Below are 24,798 nucleotides of genomic sequence, written 5' to 3' on the forward strand. Positions count from 1 at the left end.
TTTAGTGTTTACACCGTACAAAATAAAAAATCTTAATATACATCAACAATGTCAAAAATGAAGCATCAGAGAATTATTTCCTGTAATGGTAACTTCACATGCACTCGCCAGAATATTAGCTACACTTGCATAATCTCTAGAAATCCTATACAATGTCTGTTTGGATTGACAGAACCTTTGGTATTATTGACTGCAGTTTAAGACTACTGCAAACTACATCCACAATAACTAATATATTATGAGGTTGATATCCCCCTCTGACAGTGTCAATCAAAATTTGCATGATATCCTAACTTTATTTTGCTGAACCAAAGAGGTAATACTGTGTATGCACCTCATATCATAGTTTCCTTGGTTTAAATGATCTATTCTGCTGTTTTGTATCATTTGAATCATCAAATGAATGAAAATGAATATTAACTCTAAATTGCTCATAGATGTGAATGCGACTGTGAATAGTTGTCTGTCTATACGTGGCCTGCTATTGCCAAGCAATTAGTCCAGTATGTATCCACCCCAAAGTCAGTTTGGAGAGGCTCCAGCTCACCCATGAACAGTAATGCAATAAACTGTAGAGAATTATTTAAACATATGATTATTCATCATTCATCACCATTATTCACCATCACATTTTCTGATACTATGAAAGTAAGATACTGTATTTCTGATATTATGAACGTACTTTATAATACTGTCATCAGTCATCACTTTCCTGTTCAACAATTTTCCACTCAAAATAGTCTTTATACAAGGCAGCCTTTTTGATATACTTTTTGTATTGGATCTCATTAAAATCGTGCAGGTGTATTGGTATTTGTATATTTGTATAAACTGCTCAATAGTTCTATTTTGTTTATTGACTATTTATTGTGCCGGCACGGTTGACAACTGGTTAGCGCATCTGTCTCACAGTTCTGAGGACTGGGGTTCAAATCTGCGTGAGTTTTCTCCGGGCACTCCGGTTTCCTCCCACATCCCCAAAACATGCGTGGTAGGTTGATTGAGGACTCTAAATTGCCCGTAGCTGTGAATGTGAGTACGAGTGGTTGTTTGTTTCTATGTGCCCTTCGATTGGCTGGTGACCATTTCAGGGTGTACCCCGCCTCCCGCCCGAAGATAGCTGGGACCCTAGTGAGAATAAACTGTAAAGAAAATGGATGGACTATTTATTGTGAAGAAACTTTGTTTTTTGAAAGGTGCTGTACAAATATTATTATCATTTTTATTATTGTTACTATTAGTCGTAGTGGTAGTAGTAGTAGTAATAGCAGTAGTAGTTGTAGTTGTAATAGTAGTAACTCTTGAGCAAATTTTCGCCATGCTCAGCATTCCTATATCTTCTGCTTTATATTCGTGGCTTCCTATCTCCAGACCAACCCAAATCAATGGCTAGGACACTGAAAGGGAAAATTGTATACATCCCTCCATAATCTTAAGAGGTAGTTACAATGTACAATATACAGTCTAAACAGTTGTGGTCCTGCCCGAGAGAAGTTTTTACAAAAGCACTCTCTGCTGTTTACATTCCTAAAATGTAATGTGGTTTACTTGTGCATCTGGACGGCACAAATCAAAGCATTCATTCAAGTGCAGGCAGAAAAAGAGAGTGAGAAAGAGGCATTGAAGGGTAGAGGAGAAAGTGTTCAAAGCGTGCAAGGTCACTCTGGAGGGTCGATCCCTGTGCCTTCTCAATGCCCGCATGAATTCATAACTGCCAATTGACTTTTCAAGGGCTTTCATAGGGAGGTCATTAAATATGCAGTTTAATAATAACAGTCATTATGCTGCTTTTTTGTTTCCACCATGCTTTTAGGATGGAAGCATCTAAAGCTGGGGTGTATAATAATTGGGCTGCTACCTGCTTACATTTACCTGAGTGTTTCCTCTGAAATACAAAATGACAGCCAACCATTTCCTGCAACCACTCACATAAAAGAACTCCCGTCACTGGATTTTCCTCTGATTGGATCAAAGCATTGACCTGTGTTGCCAGGTGACCTTTTCTGATCCCATTGGAGCGTGCAGAGGGGTGGGGCATTGGCTGTACATCTGGGAATTGCTTCAATGGGGATCTAACGTTGGCTTTTTTTCATGCTGCCACATGGGACATCTGACACTCTTCTGAGCCTGTGAATTAAAGAATGCATTAGCTTGTTTATTCCCATCATTGTCACCTCCATTGATTATTATCCATGCTTATCTTAAAGAGTTATCGGGGTCTTGCTGACTGTTTCAGGGTACAGAGCAAGGTGGTGGCAGCCGACCATGAGAGCCAGCTGGCGACAAGGCGGCTCAGCTGGCAATGCTCAAAGCTCCCAAGAGGGAACGAGATGTTTGAAGGGGACGCTCCACGATGCTGGAGGATGACAAGGAACAGCTGGGGAAGAGGAGGTCTGACCGAAGACTGTGGACTACACTCAAGACGGACATCAAATGATGTTGACGCTCCTCCCATTTCCCATTTGTTCAGTAAGTTAATAAGACACATGGTTTGCTCTGCATTTACCACTGCATTACATTATAACATTGCTCATTACCTTTGCGAAGCAAAAAGCACCAGGAAGAACAAATGTTAGACCGTTACTTAGTTAGGTACAAAGTTAGTTAGTCAGTTTGGTAGGTAGGTAAGTCAAAAAAAAACAGTCTACATTGTATTTCCTGTCCTATTTTGTACCGGTGTGGTCCAATAGAAGAACCCAATTTGGTTCAGATTGGCAACATTTTGGGCAGTAATTTACATCTATGTCCATTCGTAATTCTCGATTTCATCCTTTGTGAAACAGAATGTAGACAACATTGACATTAGACTAAACTTAAATTTGCTACTTGATGAAGTTATGTGTTTGTTTTATTCGCATATGAATTTGAGATGGCAAAAAAACGGAAAGGAAAATGTGTTTTCCCACAATTCAGTAATTAATGTAACAGTAGGACATTTAATGCTTAAAAACAAAGGGGGTGGGGTAAATTTATAGTGTAGCCCCTGCTCTTAAATATACCATGACATTGATGGTTGAGAATTTGTTCGGAATTTGTTTGTTCTTTCTGCTATAAACAAAATAAACAGGTTGCTGTGGCTTAAGCAAAAGTATGTGTTAGATGCTTCTGGTGGCCAGTGGAGTTACTGTACCTCATTGGTCTCTGGGCTAGGTTGTGTTGACAAAACATAGAGGGGAACACAGGAACTGACAATATATTATGAAGGTTAAAATACTCATAAATGCACATATTTGGTTTTCATCAGATAGCAGCAATATCTGTATTTGATGCTGGTGTATCGACACAGAACCGTGAAAGATATGATACAATACATCAGGATATCAATATTTTGTCCCACCCCTAGGTGTGACAGATTATATTCATAGCTCTGTTAGAGTTTCCATCAACATTATTGTACTTATGGACAACATTGGCATCTGAGGACTATTATGTTCTGGAAATGCCGGTGGTCTTATCTTCCATCCATCATTTTTATTGCCTGGGTCACTGACATCATCCTATTTTACTGCCGTGAAATATTCCGTGTGATGTTTAAAACCCAACCAATTTTTTGCAGGATCCATAAACGAAAGAATGGGTTATCAGACCTTTTCTTTTCATCCACGCAATAACATTATTCAATACATATTATAGATTATAGAGAAGATGCAATACATGACGTGACTTAGAAACTTTAGTTTCTCCCAGCATCCTTTTCTTATTTTCTATCCATGTATCCATTTTCTATCCTAGCCCCTATGCCAAATCCAACTGCCTTTCTTCGTATATGTCATTTACCACTCTTTCTAACTGTCACTAAGCTGTTTGGAGATACAGTACAAGCTACATTCCGAGAAGGCAGACAGAAATGCTCTGTGCTCCAGCGTCAGCATTTCTTAATATGGGCTTCTACCACTTTGACTCAACACTCACACACACACACACACACAAACACACACAAGCAGGAACAGGGATTTGAAACAGTAAGTGTTGCCGCCATCCTCAGCGAGCTGATAAACTTGGGTTCCTCCCCCAAATCAATTTACCACACCACCACTACAGTCACAGTTTCTGATACCTTGGAGTAACCTCTCTTTCTCCTTCAGCAGCCAATCCCCTCAAACAAAGTTGTCTAATGAAAATACGTTCCTGAGTTTGGCCGATTTAGCAGATTTCCCCTCACATTCTCATTTCTCCCTTTGCACTCTGTGTTTCTGTAGCGTATTTGTGTGCGAGCGTGCATGTGTTTGTGTCTCACCTCCGCCAAAACCATATGTTTTGATCTCACCTGCTCCAGCCCACACGTCTCGATGTGTTTCTTATCCTTGTCAGTCTCTAGGAGAGGTAATTACAAAATAAACAAACAAAGGACTTTCGCCAAGTATACACATGTCAAGCTGCAGAAGACAGCTTACATTTCAACATACCACATAAAATAATATTCTTAGTAGAAAGTAGAAATACAAGCCACTCATTACAACTAAGATGCGGAAGGGTGTTTTATCACTTTTAATGGATTACGTTCAAGAGTGTATTGCGTCCTTAATGTTGTACAATTCAGAATTAAACCAGAATTTTCCCCAAACAACTCTAAAGTTGGCAAAAAAGCATGATATGAAATGAGATGTCAAGACTCCACTTTAAACATACACACTATACATTGTTTTCAATGTTAAGGTAGAGAGTTTTGGTTTTGTTATAGTTTTGTATTTATCTTCTTTTTACACCACTTTTAAGAATGTTGAAAAGTGACATGTATTCTTATAAACGGTGGCTAAGTTTTGGTTCCTCTATGCAGACTTGACAGTTAAAAAAATATAATAATTACTTGCACAGTTTAAAAACACTTATTAGAGTTTGACCCTGGAACGGACTAACTCCATCCATCCATCCATCATTTTCTACACCGCTTATCCTCACTAGGGTCAGGGGCGTGCTGGAGCCTATCCCAGCTAACTGCGGGCGAGAGCCAGGGTACACCCTGCACTGGTTGCTAGCCAATCGCAGGGCAGATTTAAACAAACAACCATTCGCACTCACATTCATACCTATGGACAATTTAGTCTTCAATCAACTTACCACGCATGTTTTGGGGATGTGGGAGGAAACCAGAGTACCTGGAGAAAACCCACGCAGGCATGGGGAGAACATCCAAACTCCACACAGGCGAGGCATGATTTGAACCCGGGTCCTGAGAACTGTAAGGCGGATGTGGTAACCAGTCTTCCACCGTGCCGCCACGGACTATTTCAATTTTCCATTATTTCCTCGACAAAAACTGCTTCCTAATCCAAGTCGACCAGCGTCCCAGGACGTACGTCGCTCCACTGTATCTTAGGGCTTTATTTAACTTTGTTGTATCTGTTTGGTTCTCTTGATTTTACTCCTTCACACTTCACTCACCACCAACCCATTTAAACCACATCTGCTTGTGGGGAAAGTGGGAAAATATGTGGATGTTTTCATTATAACAATAATAATAATAATTAATAATGGGCGGCATGGTGTTGGAGTGGTTAACACATCTGCCTCACAATAAATAGTAGATGTAGATTTGAGCTGGAGCTAGATATCGTTTCCTCATTGAAATGGGCAGTTTAGGTGTACCGTATGTGTTCCGTTGATTCGTCGAGTTGAACCCAAGGTCGGAGTTATTGCATTCTGAAATGATAAAATCTGACAATGGCAGAAGGTCACTGATAGTCCAGTGGTACATTCAGCTGACCAGTGCAGACAGCTTGGGGTCAGTTCCTACTCAGTAATGGTGTGAATGTGAGTGTAAATGGTTGTCCGTCTCTATGTGTTCTGCAATTGGCTGGCGACCAGTCCAGTGTGTAGTCCACTTTTTGCCCGAAGTCAAGTGCAGGTTCCAGCTCTCCGTGACCCTAACCACAATAAATGGGTGTCAGTTGGAATAGTCTCTAGCTCACCCACGACCGTAATGAAGACAAGCGGAAATTGAAGTATGGGTAGTGGGGAAAATATTATGTAAGAGTAGGTGTATGCAAAATTTATTTTGTTGAAGACACTTTATGAGTTGATGGTGTGACCTCTGGCTCAGTTTTTACACCCGAAGCCCTTCCTGACATATCCTATACATTTTTTTATATGAGCTTAGAATGGGCAGTGGCTAGGTAGTGGGGCATTGACCAGGGAATTGAACCGGCAACGTCTGCCAAAAGGCAAAAGCAGTTTCCATTACACTTCCAGTATGAAGACAAACCTTATGAGTATGTAATTTATTTGTTGTTTATGCACTTGATTGGGCATTCAGGAATGCTCTGAGTATTTTTGCTTTATACATTTTCACACGATAATCACATTCACAACACTTAACACTCATACTTCATCGCTGGTGGAGCGATGTTATGTTAGTGGCGAGTGAGCTAAGCTAAGCTCGCGAGCTTGAAAGCCTTCATGTAGGGCGACGCGAGTCACACACATGCATTCATATTGATCATTTCTCGCTCGCCATCTTCTCAGCTGACATCCACCAGACAAACCAACACCTTAAACATAAATAAAATTGGCTAAAAAAAACAACATACATACATACTGCGGTGTCTCGTCCAACCACTAGGGCCACTATGGAAAGGAGTGACTAGATGTGGGGCGTAGAATAGGATAAAAGGTAGAAAACATGAAGAAGAAAGTAGCGTTGTGCTAACTGCTGTGTGCAAACTGAAAAATGAAGCTAAGAAAAAGGAATTACAAGTGTCTTTCTTGAAAACACAACACATACACACCTCCATTCGCCGTGTGTAAATCCAGTGCGTTACTTCCTAGTATCGATACAATCGACTTGATCACATTTTAAAACTATTTAAATCGATATATAACTTGCCAAGCACAGATCGATCCAGTAGGATCGTAAGAATGTAAATCGATACATCGATATAAAGGATGACTCGTTACACCCCTCGTCTCGAGCGGTACTCAAAACTTGACTTTCCAGTTTTAAAACCCAAGTCCCTAAAGATGAGCTACTGCCGCCCTAACATATATGTACAAATGACATTACATAACATGCATACAAATTACAATTACATTCATGATTCACAATATGTATTTAAAATGTTTATTCACAGAATTCTAAAACAAATTATTGATAAATAAAATGCAATAAACAATTATTTTTGCTCAATCAACACTCATCATCAAAAGTATTTTGTGGAGGGTTCTTTAGAAAACACCACATTTTTTAGAAGTGTGAGGGACAAAAGGGTTTGTGAATGAAGCCCATTGTACCTACCTACATATATGAGGGCACCTAAATGTCACAATAATACAATTTAATTCAAGAAAAATTTTTTTTATCTCCCTAGGTATTCTTTTTCTTCATTAGTTCTTCTTTTGCCACCTTCCTTGTCACCTTGAGGTGTAGCAGAGTGATGGATGATATTTAGAGACTGGGTTAGTGGAGAAAGATAAGGATGAAGGAGAGTCAGGAGGGAAAATGAGAAAGATGAGACAAGCATAAAGGGAGTAGACAAACTCAGAGAGACGGGATGGTGGCTGTTTTTCTTTTTATTGTGGTTTCTTGCATTAGACTCAGCTGTGCATAGCTGATAGCACTGCAATTGGCATATGAACACACATTATAGATGCAAACACACACACACACGCTCTTACTCTCGCTTTGCTTGCTCTATGTGGCAATCACCATGGTAACAAAATGTACAGAGCACAATCGGGTGGGATATTTTTAAGTTTCAAAGACATGGAAACAACAACAGGGACAACAAAGGGAGGAAGAGAACTGGGGACCAAGAGAGAGGAGTGAGCGAGCGAGAATAAGACTAACATCAATGTAAGTGGAAGCAGATGAAAATCTGAAGTGTGTGTGCGTGTGTGTGTGTGTGTGTGTGTGTGTGTGTGTGTGTGTGTGTCTCCAAGGTCACAGCCCAGAACTATCGGTATATAAGGTGAAAAGTGAAAGTGATGTATGGAATATTGACAAGGGTTAAAGCGCCTCCTATACCTGTATATTCTTTTAAATCATTCTGACACAAATTATTAAATTATTTATTTCTAATTATCACTATTTATGATTACTGTAGGTGCAAGTGATTCGTATTGGCAGGATCTCAAAGCCGATCCCAGCTGACTTTCCCTGCATCGAGAGGCAGGGTACACCCGGAACTATTCACCATTCAATCGCACGGTACATATAGACAAAAAATAAATAAATAATCAGACTCACATTTACACCCGTTTATAGTCTTGACATAACCTAACATGCCTTTTTTTTCTGAATGTGGGAGGAAGCTGAATAATAGCTGGATCAGTTCTCGACTGTGAGACCCTGAGCCCTTAAAACACATTCACTGCCAATGACGGCTTAAGAAGTCAAATATCCATGTTAACTGGGAAGGCTGGCAGTGATTAAAATAATGTATTTATGCATTATCAAGAAAAGATACATTGTTTTGGCCATCTGCCATCTTTCTGTAGTATATGATGGATTGGCTCAGCTGTCCATGACATTGTATTGTACATGATGTGCATGTAATTCATTCGCACTGGCACATTGCTGTCGGAGCACCAAATTATGAACTAAATATGGTACTTTTGATTGAGTTCTAAAGAGGAAATTATAATGTCCACCTGCACTGTGATTTGATGCAGGGCGTCTTAAAATATTTTCAATATTTCTTTCCTAACAAACGGCGCCACCAGTGCCCCATGTGGGCTATGAGTTGGTCTTTGATCTCTTTCGGCTTTCCAAATTATTCATAATGTACAGTATATAATATGTAAATACGCAAACCAGTCTTTTTTTTTTTAACCCTAATAAGAAAATACATGCAAGGACAGCGTATTCCTCAAAGGTCAATACATTTTATAAATCTTTCAGGTTCAACTGGATTTTCGTAAGAATCTTTGTTCTCAATTGCTCCGTTATTTCATAGTTACTACATTGTGTACAAATCAAGTGAGCAAGCTGAGTTTTAATTAACTATTTTTCTTTTGGCCACCAACTTCTTCCATGCAACGTAAACCATGTGAGTGCATTATGACATCATCCCAACACTACACGTACTACAGCAGCATTAACAAATTATTAGTGCTTATTCGGTTCAAGACAAACTTTGCAAATACAAAAAAATAGTGGCAGCGGCTACAACAGTCAAATCTGTTAAAAATAAACCGAGGCGTTGTCTTTATGTTATCCAAATACTTACTAGATGACTTTAACTGCTTTCATGATGGACTGATTCACTGTGGATGAAGAAAATCAGCAAAAGAGTCCTCCTACAAAGCAATCTGAGTCAGGAGAGACATTTGCTCATAATTAATCCTGTTATCCCTGGGTAATATAATAATAATGCCAGGATTTAATTCATGAGCTAACAAGCTCCAGGAGGCAACTTGGAGCCGACGATGGCGATAGCGCACTCGGCGGCGGGCTTGTACACTGTTTCACCTCCTTGCTGAGTGTTGTGTTGGTGTTTGTAGGTTGACATGATAGAGACACTTCAGGGAAAGTTAACTGTGGCTCACACCATAGATGTGTGTACACACACACACACACACATATATATATATATGTATATATATATATATATATATATATATATATGTATGTATATATATATCCATCCATCCGGGGATTGAACCCCGGTGCTCAGAACTGTGAGGCTGACGCTCTAACTAGTCGTCCACCGTGCCATCTAGATATAGGTGTGTGTGTGTGTGTGTGTGTGTGTGTGTGTGTGTGTGTGTGTGTGTGTGTGTGTGTATATATATAGAGAGAGAGAGAGAGAGAGAGAGAGAGAGAGAACACACTTAGAACTGAACAACATTGTGACATCCAGGGAAAAGACATTTTTGAGGAGTAGTCATTGCTAGCTAGCTAACTGCATGCTGTAGTGGTAGAAATTATATAGTGGGGGACGGGTGACTCATGCCGGATGCCCAAGTGCATGAATTGATGCTGTTTTAATCACGCCCAAAAAGTCAGGACAACTGAAATGGTGAAAAAGAGTCTAACGCTATATCTCCAAAACTGTGTGGGCCCTACTACAGAGTTCTTAATCTTTGCACATGTTTTCAGCAAATATCTTCAAACGTATAGAATTTGGAAACAAATCTCAGAATTCACTTGACAGGGTCTTTCAGTCAATTGTACAATACAACACTTGACCTTACCTTTGATACAAAGTGAATCGTATGGTGAAGGTGGAGTCTTAATGCTTGGTATTGGAATCTGTTCACATCACATACAGTATATACAACATTATTTTACCATCTTTCTTCTATTAACAGCCCACATTCGGTTTTGCATAACTTAGAAGGTGTGCTTTCCCCCAAAATTGTATAACTTTATAACTTCAGAGCTTCCACTGTATTATGACTCGCATGTCAGAATATTTGTATGTTTGCACAACACATATAATGAGATGAATGCTTTTAGTGTGCAGCTACGAGACTAACTATGTGCACATGCACATGTACGCATCACCTTGACACCAGCTGCAAATTTTGTTTTTAGGCCAATGTGCTGCAATCAGTGTTTTAGCAACTCGGGCCTTCTCAGTTCAGTCATGAGGCTTCATGTGGAGTCGTGTCAACTGGATGCCTTTCAACTATACATCTGGGCTGAACTAACCAAAATGAGACAAGAAGGTCGCAACAGGTTTACTGGCGTTGTTGTGTTTTAACTACAGATGACAGACTTGTGTGGTGAGCAGCTGCAGAGTGAGCTCAGTGCATTTTACCATGAAAATATGTCTAAAAAGATCATTTGATGATCTGTATGTTTTGCTGCCAGGTTAGACTACGACCTCCACTATATTCTTCCAAACCTTCCTCCTGTTCCTTCATTACTTTGCTACCTTATTAATTTCTGTCAGCTGGTTTCTCTGCAATTTAGAGATACTACTAAATCACATTATGTCAGTCATGGATTATGCGTACAGACAGCCTATCCCCTTGAATAGGAAAAGAAAAGATCAAAGATGTTTCTAAAATCACATCTTAATGGATATGGGAGGTGGACGTGTGTGTGTGTGTGTGTGTGTGTTTATACGAACATATCCAAAAATGTATGTCGAGCATATGTATCTGTGTTTCATCCTGAGTTGTTGAGAAATAGATTTTTTACTTCTTTGATGTGTGTTAATCTGTTTTTCTTTCTTTCCAATGCTCACGTGGGCAATGACAGTGAGACCTGGAAGGGCGTGATTGGAAGGAACACCCCCCCCCCGATCAGAACCTGAGCGGTGTTCTGTTATTGGACTTCTGTGCTCATCACGGATTGTCCATAACGAACACCATGTTCAAGCAGAAGGGTGTCCACACGTGCACTTAGCACCAGGACACCCTAGGTCACAGTTCGATGATCGACTTTGCGGCCGCATGTCTTGGACACTCTGGTGAAGAGAGGGGCGTATCTGTCAACTGATCACCACCTGGTGGTGAGTTGGCTCCGCTGGTGGGGAAAAATGCCAGTCCGACCTGGCAGGCCCAAACGTATTGTGAGGGTCTGTCAGAATCCCCTGTCAGAAGGAGTTTCAACTTCCACCTCCGGCAGAACTTCACCCACGTCTCGGGGCCATAAGGTAGTCGGTGCCTGTCGTGGCGGCAGTCCCCGAACACATTGGTGGACACAAAAGGTGAGGGATGCTGTCAAGCTGAAGAAGGAGTCCTATCGGGCCTTTTTGGCCTGTGGGACTCCTGAGGCAGCTGATGGGTACCGGCTGGGCAAGCGGAATGCAGCTTTGGTGGTCGCTGAAGCAAAAACTCAGGCATGGGATTAGTTCGGTGAGGCCATGGAGAAAGACTTCCGGACGGCTTCGAGGAAATTCTGATCCACCATCCGGCGTCTCAGGAGGGGAAAGCAGTGCATCACCAACACTGTGTATAGTGGGGATGGGGTACTGCTGACCTCGACTCGGGACGTTGTGAGTCGGTGGGGAGAATACTTCAAAAACCTCCTCAACTCCACCGACACGCCTTCCCATGAGGAAACAGAGTCTGGGTTCTCTGAGGCGGCCTCTCCTATCTCTGGGGTTGAGGTGGTTAAAAAGCTCCTCGGTGGCAAGACCCCGGCGGTGGATGAGATTCGCCCGGAGTTCCTAAAGGATTTTGTGGGGCTGTCCTGGTTGACACGCCTCTGCCTCGCGTGGACATCGGGGACAGTGCCTCTGGATTAGTGATCACACTCCTCAGCCTCCCTGGTAAGGTCTATTCAGGGGTGCTAGAGAGGAGGGTCCGTCGGGAAGTCGAATCTCAGATTCAGGAGGAGCAGTGTGGTGACGAGAACTGCAAGGACTCACACAAATGTGCTTTGTACATTTTATTAGGTGCTAACCTTTTTATGTAATCTGTGGTATAAAATCACCGAATACAAAACACACTGTAAATCCTACCAATGCACGTCCAAATAACATTGAAATAGGATTTGAAAATGGGTAGATACACATCTACGGACACTTGTGTCTACAAAGAATTAACTATTAAACAATACATTACACTTAGCATAATATTATTTGATGTTAGATAATTATTTATGACAAACAAAAAATATTAGACTTAAACCAAGGCAGTAAATAATAAGAATTATTTATGTTAAACACATTTCGATGAGCAAATCTAAATTTGTAAATAGCACTTTCATTGTGTTAATAATGACAGTCAGCAACACATTTGAAATACAGACAAAAACGAAACTCCCAAAAAATGAAGAGTAAAAAATAAGTGTAAAAAATAATTTGACATAATCTTGACAATTCAACTACTTTACCCAGAATAAAAATTTACAAATAAACAGGAACAGGGTTAGGGTTAGGGTTAGGGTTAACCCTAACCCTAACCCTAACACACACACACACAAATTGATGATGTACACTAGTCCTCTGTGTGCTTCCCACCCACTCTAGTGGCCACATACACACACAGAGACTGAGTGAAATTTGACAAATGTATATTATACACATTAGTAAACATCACATTGAGGTCACCAAGGTGGTTAAAAAGCTCCTTGGTGGCAAGGCCCTGGGGGTGGATGAGATTCGCCCGGAGTTCCTAAAGGCTCTTGATGTTGTGGGGCTGTCCTGGTTGACACGCCTCTGCAACATCACGTGGACATCGGGGACAGTGCCTCTGGATTGGCAGACTGGGGTGGTGGTCCCCCTTTTTAAGAAGGGGTACTGGAGGGTGTTCCAACTCCAGGGGGATCACACTACTCAGCCTCTCTGGTAAGGTCTATGCAGGGGTACTGGAGAGGAGGGTCCGTCGGGAAGTCAAATGTCAGATTCAGGAGGAGCAGTGTGGTTTTCGTCCTGGCCATGGAACAGTGGACCAGCTCTACACCCTCGGCAGGGTCCTCGAGGGTGCATGGGAGTTCGCCCAACCAGTCTACATGTGTTTTGTGGACTTGGAGAAGGCGTTCAACCGTGTCCCTCGGGTAGTCCTGTGGGGGGTGCTTCGGGAGTATGGGGTACCGAACCCCCTGATATGGGCTGTTCGGTCCCTGTACGACCGGTGTCAGAGCTTGGTCCGCATTGCCAGCAGTAAGTCGGAGTCGTTTACGGTGACGGTTGGACTCCGCCAAGGCTGCCCTTTGTCACCGATTCTGTTCATAACTTTTATGGGCAGAATTTCTAGGCGCAGCCGAGATGTAGAGGGGGTCCGGTTTGGTGTCTTCAGTATTGTATCTCTGCTTTTTGCTGATTATGTGGTTCTGTTCGCTTCATCAAGACGTGATCTCCAATTCTCACTGGAGCAATTCGCAGCTGAGTATGAAGCGACTGGGATGAGAATCCGCACCTCCAAATCTGAGACCATGGTCCTCAGTCGGAAAAGGGTGGCGTGCCCTCTCCGGGTCGGGAATGAGATCCTGCCCCAAGTGGAGGAGTTGAAGTATCTTAGGGTCTTGTTCACGAGTGAGGGAAGAATGGAGCGGTGCAGCGTCTGCAGTGATGCAGACTTTGTATCGGTCCGTTGTAGTAAAGAAGCAGTTAAACCGAAAAGTGAAGCTCTCAATTTACCGGCCTATCTACATTCCTACCCTCACCTAAGGTCACGAGCTGTGGGTCGTGACCGAAAGAACAACATCCCGGATACAAGCGGCCGAAATGAGTTTCCTCCGCAGGGTGTCCGGGCTCTCCCTAAGAGATAGGGTGAGAAGCTCGGTCATCCGGGAGGAGCTCAGAGTAGAGCCGCTGCGCCTCCACATTGAGAGGAGCCAGATGAGGTGGCTGGGGCATCTGATTCAGATGCCTCCCGGACGCCTCCCGGGTGAGGTGTTCCAGGCACGTCCCACCGGAAGGAGACCCCGGGGACGACCCAGTACACGCTGGAGCGACTATGTCTCTCGGCTGGCCTGGGGACGCCTCGGGATCCCCCCGGAAGAGCTGGAGGAAGTGGCTGCGGGGAGGGAAGTCTGGGCGTCCCTGCTAAAGCTACTGCCCCCGCAACCCGACCTCGGATAAGTGGTAGAAAATGGATGGATAGATTGCGTGATTTCTGCTGGCTGTTTACACAGTGCTTTTTAGCTAAAAAAATATTTTAAAAATCAGTTGGCCGGTCTTTCATACTGCAACACATTTTTGGAGACGTAAAATGCAGACATGTCAAGGTTACACTTCCGTGTCGGACTTAGTTTATGTGTAATGTATAGGGATTAATGATTAGATGAGGGCTGTGGTTAATTATATTTCATGTTTGGGTTCATGTGGTGTGGTCTTTTCCCCCTGTGCTCTTTGTGCTCTTGTTCATAGTGTATTTTGGGAATTCGCACTTGTTTGATGTGCCTTTTTGTTTGTAAAATTATTATTTATTTTTTAAATTATGTTCACACACTTGCCTTACATCCTGCGTCCTGCATGTGGGTCCACCTACCTCAAAAGCCTGGTACACAATTTTTTTTAAATCGCGAACAATTTGTTTAGTAGTTATTTATTCAGTAGTTATTTATGTCTATGTGAAATACATCATTTCAACACATCATCTGTAGCCTGCTTGTAACTTTTCAACAATTAAAAAAACATTCATAATTTCACCATGTTTTTTTTTTTCTGGTAGCATCTTTCTCTTATATGTGACTCTTTGTTCACCCCTTTTCTTTAGTAAATTGAGCCAGAAATAGATTGGACAGTTGTAATGTAATTTAATGCAAATACTTTCTTTGGCAGACATCAAGCGATCTGGGTTTGAATCAGTGGGGATTAATGAGGGGGTATAAAATGTTTTAGAAGTAAGGCACATGCTCAAATATGGCAGGACACAGGTACTGAGGATATAACAGTCACATAACATACAAGGAAGTGTTGCTGACAAATTGAGTGATTTCAGATAATTTAAACACTGATAACAATCTTAATTTTACAGTCGTCAATATGGTATGTGAGAGAGAATGCAGTGTGCATTCATTTCTCTTCTTACACCTGATCCTGGTGAAAAATTCTATCATTTTTTTGCATATAAGTGTGTTTATCGCTCTGTTTTGCTATCTGATCAGAAACTATAATTAAAGAAGAATAGGAAAATAACTCTCACAAGGATCTCTTACAACAAAGGACAAGGACAAATGACTTAGATTTATAGGACAATGGTGAGATTCAGTTAATGTTCAGTTTGTATATTCAATTGTTGGCTGGGGAGGTCTCAAGAGAATGCAGAAAAAAATGGCCATGAAAGGAAAATGATGGCGGCAAACAGAGGGAGAGGCTCAAAGAGCCAAAACAATGGAAACTCGTCCTTGGTGATCAATGCGTATGCTATTGTCTGTTCTTTTTCTTTGTCCTCAAGGACGACGGAAGACAGGAAGTACAAAAAGCGGTGCATGAAAAGTGTTCAGCCCACCAGATAGATGTCTGACAGGCTGGATTCAAAAGTAATGGCTGGGTGGAAGTGTGACGGGTTATTGTTACTTTACATGAATGCATCAGTTAATTTGTTTCAACAATTGTAGGTTGAGAGCAGCAAAATGGAAGATTGGTCAGCACTTTTGCCTCAGAATTACACAAAAGTTTTGGTTCAAACCTTGGCTCAAGCCCCTTTGTATATTCCCCAGTGCTTGTGTGGATTTTCTCCTATGATTAACTGGCAAACTTGATGTTCCCCACCTCTCACGGGTCGGCTGGGACAGGCTCTTGCTCACTTGTGACCCTGAACAGAATAAATGGTAGAAAATGGATGGATAGAAATAATATGGAACTCAGTGGCACATGACTGTGTTTGTGTGACCCGGACATCTTCCCATTAGTGCATGTTGCATGTACTGCATAGATCATTTTGTGCCTGTGTTAAGAATAAATAAAACCAAAAAGTGCCACAGCAGACATGCAAAACCTCCTTAACAGCAACGATCACATCCTGTTAGTCAGCTTCAACCTCGGCCAGCCTCACCACTATCCTGAATCAAACCATCAAACAGCACCCCCTCTTCTGTGCTCTTTTTACACAGGCAGAAAAGACCTTGATGATTCTCAAATAATTGGCAGTAGTGGTTGACTTTTATTCCTCCACCCCTCCCTCTTTTTACTGTTTATCTTTTTTTTCTCTCTTCCTCTTCCTTTAGAGATGAATAGTTGGCCTAGGATCAAAGGCAGATCCCAATGGGCCACTGTGGCCACCACAAAAGGGTGTTGGGTGCTGGCGTGGGGCCAGGTGCTGCACATGGTCACACAACCAGGGACAAGACATGCAGATGGGGCCAACAGAGCCCTTGTCATCTCCACCCCCCACACGCCTGTATACAAGAGGTCAGTGGCTAAATTATCAGAGCGTGTGCTTCCTGTAAGATGATCTAGTCACTGAATCCCTTTTGTTCCCATCTGGCTGCTCCACTTTTTTTCCCTTCTAACACTCCAACTGTCCTTTCTTTGTTTCTACATCTCTCACATACTTTTCCTCTGTATTTTTGCATTTTCTTTGCAACTCAGGGGCCGGATTGGGCCTCCCAAAGACACCGCCAGCCTGCACAGTGACAGTAAAGGAAGCTGAGGTACAAGTTGATGTCTCCAATGACAACCAACTGCAGTTCAGGTTAACAGCCCTTCTTTACAACAATATGCCCAAATGCTGGTAAAAATAAATAGAGGTGAACGTTGAATGGAGTGTTGATAAAACAAAAATGATCCAGCCTATATTTATTTATGCAACACCCAACAGACTCAACTAACAGTTTATCTGACTGTTGGACTAGAATCACATAAAAGTTACAAAGTACAAAAGAAGTTCTGTTAAACATTCACATTTAAAGTGTTTTTGATGACTCAGGCCAATCTAGAACCATGCAACTTAGATGGACCATACAGTACAGTGCTTATTTTTAACATGATAAATGTTCAGTTTAATTTATGTTTAATCTCGAGAGTTCTCTTTTTTTGTGACAAAACAGTTGATACACTTTATTTAAGAATAAAAAACAGATAATGCATTTGATGATCTTTGGTCATTTAGACTGGATTTACATTGCAGGTCCAAATGCCCAATTAGGATTGTTGTGTCTCTATCCAATAATAATGTGAATGTGCACAGTGGATATAAAAAGTCTGCACACCCATGTTCAAAATGAGACCAAGATAAATAATAACCATTAATGTGGCATATAACCTGTGCAGCTCAGTTGAAAGACGAAAAGTAAAAATAAACAACTGAAACAATGCGCTTTCACAAGTGTGAACACCCTCATATAAATGGGATGTGGCTGTGACGTGGTGTGACTGGTTAGAGCGTCTGCCTCACAGTTCTGAGGACCGGGGTTCAATCCCCGGCCCCGCCTGTGTGGAGTTTGCATGTTCTCCCCGTACCTACGTGGGATTTCTCTGGGCACTCCGGTTTCCTCCCACATCCCAAAAACATGCATGGTAGGTTAATTGAAGACCCTAAATTGCCTGTAAGTGTGAATGTGTGTGCAAATGGTTGTTTGTATATGTGTGCCCTGCGATTGGCTGGCAACCAGTTCAGGGTGTACCCCGCCTCCTGCCCGAAGATAGCTGGGATAGGCTCCAGCACGTCCGCGACCCTAGTGAGGCGAAGCGGCTCAGAAAATGGATATATATATAGATAGAGAGAGAGAGAGAGAGAGGGGCAAGTTGATCAGCATGGTTGTTGATCAACACATGAATCACAGACTATCTGATCTAAGTTCATCAGGATGGGAGACTGTCTCTCCTCCACGGTGATGTTGCAGTATGGGAGCACCACAGGGGACTGTGCTGTCACCTCTGCACTTTACCCTATACACAACAGACTTCCTTTACAATTGAAGAAGCTATCACATGCAGACGTTCTGGCTGCAATCACGGTATGTACAGTATGGTGGGGCGTGGGCAAGGAGGGAGAATACGCAAGGATAATGCAACACTAACCGGCTGCAGCTCAAAACCAAGATGGTGCTTAACTTTCTGGCACTCACCTCCTCCTCAGCTGCCAATTAACACCGACAGAGTGGATTTGGAGGTTGTGGAGTCAGGTACTTCGGTACCTGCTGTCACAGAACTCTTTTTAGGACAGATTCCAAAAATAGTTTTGCCCCTAAGTTATTAGACTATAAAACACCACATTCAGTAAAGACGGGGAGCTGACATGCTGATAACCAGCAGCATTATGTCTTACTGTATCTTCTGCAATGCTTCTGTGTGTATCATTTTTGCATCTTAATGCCCAATTTACACTTTTTTGAAATTATTTATAAGCACAGTATTGCATATCATATTGTATGTTGTGTGAACGTGTATTGTTTTTTTTTAATGGTGTGTCTGAAGTGAAATTTAGCAGTTGACCGTTTTAAGTTCCTTCGAGATAAAGTATCAATACTTCTCCCGTGACATCATGCACCACCATATTGTAGACCAACGTATTGGTTTCCTCCTGTGCTTATTGATCATTTGAATAGAGAATCCTCCCGATCTCAACCACCAACATGGCGGCCAACAAATACTGATCACGTGATCGAAAACAATTCATAGTGTAAATCCAGCCTTTGCTGAAGTTGAAAAAAAAATGAGTATGATCTGGCCAAAATCGGTGTTGGTTTATCTTATGAGAACAAAGACACCCTTTAATAGTGCCTTAAAGAGAAAATTCATTTTACACAATTTTGAGCGACATCGAGTCAAACCCAAAATTATTCAACATTTGTTTCAGAGATATCTGCAGGACTGATCGAACGATGAGAACAAACAAAACTGACATAGCCTTTTTGTTTTCAGAAAATAAGAATTTCGAGGACAACTTAAATATGCATGAGTGTTGTGATACAGAAAACCAATTATAATATTAAAGTTTGAGGTACATCAGTGCATAATTAGAGGTCGTAGAACTCCAAACTGACATTTGGTCGAGACCAGATGAAATGAATGATGCTAGATTATTTAAAGAGAATTTGAACCTGAGTTGTGCATTGTGACCTGTAAAATAGATACAAGAAATTCTCAAAAAAAAGTATTGAATTAAGGGATGAAACCTTAGAATTGACTCATTTTACATTACTCTAACTGGCTTATCTTTAAGTAATGTTTTTTGTTTTTTTACTTTTATAGTAGTATCTGTTTAACATATTTTTTCTTTATGCAGTTATGACCTTACACACCTGCATGGCCAGTGGGAATACACTTTTCTTCTTAACGCATTTCTTGTAATTGGAGAATATAAGTGGTGCCTAGCGGCACGGTGACTTTTGATTGCTTAAAAAGTCACTAGTTGGTACCATGTACTGTACATAGGGCTTATACAATTAATGTCAACTCGAGCAGTTAAAAGGTCAATAAAGCCTACTAAATAAAACTACAGTATATGATGCTTTAATGTGACCACCCTGGAAAAATCAATTACCTCCAGCTTAGATAATGACCCCTTTAACACTGAAAGTGGACTAATTAAAGCATGAGGAATAACAATTCAACTCCCCAAGTAGGGTCAACTGCCTGAGTGTGTAACTGCAGAGGCAACTCGAGCCAGTTAGACAGCATGCTATTCTAAGCACCGCAGGCTAATGTTGTTTTTCTGTAATAATGAACATTATTTTCACTTTTATGTGCTCCTCCTACAGAGAAAATAGGCCTCATCTCTCCCTTTGTGGTTGCTCCAACTACTTACTTCCACCACCCACACAACACATTTTCCCAGGCAACAATGTTCCTCCAAAGTTTACAAACACTATGCCCAAAGCAGTTAGCAGTGGCCCCGCTTTCCGTTTCCTGGCTGGAGTTGAAATGAAATGGTAATTTTGACTTGAGGAGGATTTCAAAGGGATGGCCTTTACTTTTCATTTTGTTGCATACCACGAGCTCGCCGACACATTCACATTGGGAGTTGCGACAAAAAAAAAGAAAAAGAGAGGTGAGAGAGGTGCTGCATTTTAAGTTTTTTTTAAAAATGTTTTTCACTCTTGATTTCCCCCACCCATCTTCCCACAGAAATAAATGAAGCAGTGTGAAGATCTTTATCCCAGATTGACAGGATTTATATAAACATCCACCCACAACTCGGGGAATATTTGATGTGTCATGATCTTAAGATTGTTTCCTGGTATTTAAATAGATCATTTAGTTTTTCAAGTCCCAACATTTTTCTTCAAAGAACTGAGAGGGTGTTGTGTGGGTAGAGAAGGAGTGGTCTCGCTTCATGTTAGTTTGCAATGAAGACTCCAAGAGGCCAATTGCCTTTTCACAGGAGTGCTTTACTGTCATTTGCTATAGATTAGTACATGGAAATTTGGTGACTAATCCAATTATACTACGTTGTGATGGGAACGGCAGTTCATTTGACTATATTGACTCACTAGAAATCTGTTCATTAAAACGATCCGTTCACTGCATCGAGTTTTTTGTCATTCCGTTCATGAGTCAGCCTTGAGGTTCACATTCACTCGCTAACACATTCATTTACCGATGGACGATGCGTACATAGTCATTCGCGGGAGACGCGGCTTTACTTTGAGTGGTACATGCATTAAAATTGCTGCATGGTCCTCTTGCTTTTATATTGGTGAGTTTACCAAATACTGTGTGCTTGAAAAGGTGGTATGATATAAAGCAAACAGCTCAGCTCAGCAACTAGCTCCAGGGATATGCTGTCAGGGGAGCCAGAGCCTCACCTGCATCACGAAGAGTAAAAAATGCGCAAATAATTTTTAAATATATATTTTTTATTTCAGTATTCTGGTCTGTGTTTTATATTGATTTCCTTTTTTAATCGAATAATGATTTCAGAGTGAAAATTGCTGAATTTGCATATTGCCTGTTCAAATACATGGGCGAGAAATGAAGTGCGGCAGAAAGCAGCCAGCTTCACCTCAGATTGCGCAATCTCCTCACTAAAGAGCAGAAATAGCACAGCACCAGCTGTTCGTAAGATTACTGATCTATTGTCACATTTTGTTCATGGTTTGATATGCTATCCGATTTTCCACAGTCAGGCTACTATTTATATTACATATTTAGTTTTGCTGAGCGCATAAAACCACAGATAAAATCATAAAGGTCAGGGAGACAGTTTAATGCCTCACAAGGGAGGACAAACTCAGTCAATGGCCTGGGGCCCTGAGATTTTCAGGGCCCCCCCCCCCCCCAAACATTTCATAATAAACAGATTCATAGTTTTCTTTGATTTAAGGCAATTATTATTGTTTTGAACCGCTGATTTAAAAAAATGCTTAACCTATCATGATGGTTTTGACTGCTCCCCCCTCCCTTTCCATCAGTGGGCTAGTCCGTCTTTTTACTGCACATGTGCAGACTTGATTCAGGAAGAAGATACAAACTTAGCGTGGTTGTGAGGAAGTGACAGCTGCAGTCCCTACTTTCTAAAATTTGCTCCAAATGAAAGCCAAATGTGGAAGATTTTATATTTACCGGTAACCATAAAACAATTTCTTAAAACTACCAACAGAAAGGAAGACCAATACCGGAGATTAAAGATCTGCTTCAATATCAGGTCAGAAAATAAAATGTTTTCCAGTTGTCAGGGTGCTTGACAAACTCTGTTTAGCTCATAAATCTGTAAACCTATGCGCTTAGCCAGCAAAAAAAACTCACCGCACGTCATTTATTAGCTCTCTCGCACAGCTATCTCTCATTATCTGCCACAATGTGCCGGATTCTGCTCAACATTCTCCCGTTCATCTGTCATGGTCGCATTCCACCGTCAGTGCTTGCCCCTTTGCAGCTTCGGTCATCACACTGCCGTAAATGGCCATGTGGCACCTCGGGCTCAGCTACCTGATGCCTCCTTCCATGGAGATCTTTGTTTTAGTGGAAGGGTCTGGACTTCTTTGTCATCCTGCTACATCTACCGAGGCTTCTGCATTTTGTGGCTGATTACCACCTGGTGGTGTGTTGGCTCCAAAGGTGCGGGAGGAAGTTGGTCGGGCCTGGCAGACCCAAACGTATTGTGAGGCTCTGATGGGAACTTCTTGCACAGTTCCCTATCAGAAGGCCATCGATTGTGTACATGGGTGCACTTTCCTAGGCTGGATCATCACATTGGCTTGTCAGTCGACCGTGAAAAAGGTATTCCCCCATGACAAAAGGTTTGTGTGGAAAAAAACAACTCTTGCCATGATCTCTTCACTCCACAGCCAGTAAGGGAGGCAAGGGTTAATTGGTGTTGATTAGCTGTCAGATCTCATGAAGGGGCTACAGAGGAAGATGAGGTCACTTGCAGACAGCCAAATCAGAGTCAAGTGCTCTGCATCTTTTAGGAGCTTGGGACGACAGATGAGGAATACTGATACAGCAACATAAAATATATTTTATTCTAGTGCGCTAGTCTGTGTCTTACTCTGGCACTGTTTGCTGATTGTGTTGTCACTGTATTTGGATCCTGGCTGCTATTGAACAACTCTTTGTTGAAACATCAAATGGTGGTATTTTATGGCCTTTGGAGAACATATTATTTTTCTTTAGTCATTTTTACACGTACTGCACACTATGTACACATTTTAACAAAACGTGACAATGGCCACTGAAAAAACTTTTACACGCAACTGACTGTAATAATGTTAAATAGAAATCAGGCATTGCTTTTCACTTCCATGATCCAACAGAATTCATAATATTATTTATTAATAATATAATAAAATAATATTATTATTTTGTCGCACTCCTCATGAGCAAACGGTTCCAGCTGTCTCAGCTTTGAAGGGTGCTTACTCCAGACTGCATGTTTCAGCTCCTTCCACAGGTGTCAAGATACCTGTCGACAATTGAAAGTTGCAGCATTGACCACTGTGGGGTTTTCTTTCTTTAAAGCAGTGTTTCCGGACCTTTGTTGAGCCAATGCATGTTTTACAAATCTTACAGCACAGCACCAAATAAAAATGTCACAAAAAGTGGAAACAGGTTAGTTGCCATCTAGTGGAGTGACATTTAATTTTTCTGGATGTCACTTCACACGCCGGTATATATGGTCATAGATGTACAAAGCTATATTATTTGTAGTAAATGTATTAGTTTTGGGAAGAATTGAGTGAAATTCCATGATCACACTTGATGATCTCCCACAGCACACTAGTGTAATGTGCCAAAGCACACTGGTTGGGAATCATTTTCATTTTGTAACTGTACCCAGCTTCCTAAAATCATAACAAAGCAACAATGGTTATCTGAAAGAGCTGTTTTCTGAAATCCAACATCTGAAAAAAACTGATCTTGACATGCCATGAATTTGTCCATCCATCCATTTTCTACACCACTTGTCCTCATTAGGGTCGATGGAACCTATCCCAGCTGACTTAGTGCGAGTGGTGGGGTACACCTTGGACTGGTCGTCAGCCAATCAAAGGGCAGCCTCGCTATTGTGCAGACTCTTATAGTTTGTTGAAAATGTTCAGACTGAGCAAATTAATTGTTTTGAAGTGATGCAATTCATGTTTGCAAAATGTTAAAATTGTCTGGGTAAATTTCATTTTCTTCAAAATAGTCAAAATGGTGTTTTGGTAAACAATATCTTTCTAACTTTTTGATGCTCGTCACAATTTCATGTAAATATTTAAGTGCTATTATATTGGTATTTACCTCAAAGCACTAATGATGTCTGTCTCATGATGTGTACAAAATATTAACCAGCATCAAACCTGTGGTGTGGTGGGCTTTCTTGCACTATTTTTATTGGAGCCCAAATAATTACAGTAATAGAGGTGGTTTAAAAGTCCCAGGAATGAGAGGCAAACCAGGGACAACAGGATGTAAGAACCTTCTCACCATTATTACAGTATGAAATACATTTTATCTAAGGCAGGGGTGGGCAACTAATGTGAGAAACTGGAACATTTGTCAAAGAAAGGGTCACGCTATCATGCTAACCTCAATTGTGTTCCATATAAATTGAATGTGTTTATTCAATGCATTAAATAGCATTGTTTAATAACATGCTGCTCGTGTATATATATGACGTGTTTTTACTGTATAATTAGGACATGAAAATGGTGAACAGAATTGCAGTTGTTACATTTTAACATTATGTCACTATTTAATCAACATTTACAAATAACAGCGTGCATCAATTTCTCAGTATTTGTTAAGTGTGCTGACATTATGGGCACCAGCCACTAACGCATACCAGCCATTCCTTGTTTGCACTTCCAAATAATTAGCAGGGTAACCCCCCCTTCCCTCTTCCCTCCACCGTGCAGGAATGTTGCCAACATGAGCACGGCTTTTCGTATTGTCACTTGTCGTAAATATAAAAGAATCAAATGAAAAACGGTAGTTTATTGTGTGCCGCTCGTAACCTCAAAATAAAATATATCTGTACCATCGTACTGAGGACACCTTATTATGCATGCCAGGATAGAATTTGGTTATGTCACTGCTGAAATCACATTTGGCAAGTGTTTATTTTTGTCACTTCTTGAATGTATTC

The 24,798-nt window shown here is 41.2% G+C and overlaps 1 long non-coding RNA gene across 1 annotated transcript in view; it reads left to right on the top strand.

The window, feature by feature from the left end:
- LOC133404280 (uncharacterized) overlaps window positions 1–16,958 on the top strand; it is a 28,232-nt gene extending 11,274 nt beyond the window's left edge. The window contains exons 2-4 of the long non-coding RNA XR_009768796.1: window positions 2,237–2,469; window positions 16,508–16,691; window positions 16,872–16,958. This is a non-coding gene — a long non-coding RNA (uncharacterized LOC133404280). The remainder of the gene's footprint in view (window positions 1–2,236; window positions 2,470–16,507; window positions 16,692–16,871) is intronic.
- Window positions 16,959–24,798: the final 7,840 nt, after the last annotated feature.

The sequence above is a fragment of the Phycodurus eques genome, chromosome 6, assembly GCF_024500275.1.
Source record: "Phycodurus eques isolate BA_2022a chromosome 6, UOR_Pequ_1.1, whole genome shotgun sequence".
Classification (NCBI taxonomy): Eukaryota; Metazoa; Chordata; class Actinopteri; order Syngnathiformes; family Syngnathidae; genus Phycodurus; species Phycodurus eques.